The sequence below is a fragment of the Arachis duranensis genome, chromosome 3, assembly GCF_000817695.3.
Source record: "Arachis duranensis cultivar V14167 chromosome 3, aradu.V14167.gnm2.J7QH, whole genome shotgun sequence".
Classification (NCBI taxonomy): Eukaryota; Viridiplantae; Streptophyta; class Magnoliopsida; order Fabales; family Fabaceae; genus Arachis; species Arachis duranensis.
This window is the reverse complement of record NC_029774.3, coordinates 33121529-33122925: the sequence shown is the minus strand read 5'-3', so window position 1 is coordinate 33122925 and position 1397 is coordinate 33121529. Positions and strand designations below refer to the sequence as shown.

At 37.1% G+C, this 1397-nt stretch overlaps 1 non-coding gene across 1 annotated transcript; it reads left to right on the top strand.

The window, feature by feature from the left end:
* The first annotated feature begins 94 nt into the window (after positions 1-94).
* LOC127745883 (small nucleolar RNA R71) lies at positions 95-198 on the top strand. The gene has a single exon (XR_008007507.1). It is a non-coding gene; the product is annotated as a small nucleolar RNA R71 (small nucleolar RNA).
* Positions 199-1397: the final 1199 nt, after the last annotated feature.

Here is a 1397-nt window from a genome sequence, read left to right as displayed (position 1 = left end):
ATGAAGAGATCCTCCAGCAGAGCTATCCAAAGACATCTTGGTTAGTTCAGAGAGACCATCATAGAAAATACCTATGATACTCCATTCAGAAAGCATGTCAGAGGGACACTTTTTGATTAATTGTTTGTATCTTTCCCAAGCTTCATAGAGGGATTCTCCTTCCTTCTGTCTGAAGGTTTGGACTTCCACTCTAAACTTACTCAATTTTTGAGGTGGAAAGAACTTTGCCAAGAAGGCATTGACTAGCTTTTCCCAAGAGTTCAGGCTCTCTTTAGGTTGTGAGTCCAACCATGTTCTAACTCTGTCTCTTAAAGCAAAAGGGAATAGCATAAGTCTGTAGACCTCAGAGTCAACCCCATTAGTCTTGACAGTGTCACAGATTTGCAAGAACTCAGCTAAGAACTGATGAGCTAAAAACTGATGAGGATCTTCCAATGGAAGTCCATGGAACTTGCAATTCTGTTGCATTAGAGAAACTAATTGAGGCTTAAGCTCAAAGTTGTTTGCTCCAATGGCAGGGATAGAGATGCTTCTCCCATAGAAGTCGGGAGTAGGTGCAGTAAAGTCACCCAGCACCTTCCTTGCATTGTTGGCATTGTTGTTGTCTTCGGCTGCCATGGGTTCTTCTTTTTTGAAGATTTCTGTTAGGTCCTCTACAGAGAGTTGTGCCTTAGCTTCTCTTAGCTTTCGCTTCAAGGTCCTTTCAGGTTCAGGGTCAGCCTCAACAAGTATGCTTTTGTCTTTGCTCCTGTTCATATGAAAGAGAAGAAAACAAGAAAATATGGAATCCTCTACGTCACAATATAGAGATTCCTTGAGGTGTCAGAGAAAAAGAAAAGTAGAAGGCAGAAGTAGAAGAATTCGAACTTATCAAGAGAGATGGAGTTCAAATTGTTCATTGAGGAATAGTGTTAGTCCATAAATAGAAGGATGTGAGAAGAGGGGAAGTAATTTTCGAAAATTAAGTAAAAGATTTTGAAAACATTTTGAGAAACACTAATTGATTTTCGCAAACCAAGAGTGGAAAAGAAATCAAGTGATTTTTGAAAAAGATTTTGAATAGAAATCAAAAAGATTTGATTTTGAAAATTAATGACTTGGCTAACAAGAAAGATATGATTCAGACATTAAACCTTTCTCAACAGAAAAGGCAACATACTTGAAATGTTGAATCAATTCATTAATTGAGAGCAAGTATTTTTGAAAATGGCAAGAAATTGATTTTGAAAATATATGATTGAAGAGATATGATTTGAAAAAGATTTGATTTTGAAAAGATTTTGAAAACTAAAAAAAAAAATTGATTTGAAAACAAAATCTTCCCTCTTGTGCCATCCTGGCGTTAAACGCCCAGAATGGTGCACATTCTGGCGTTTAACGCCCAAACTACTACCCTT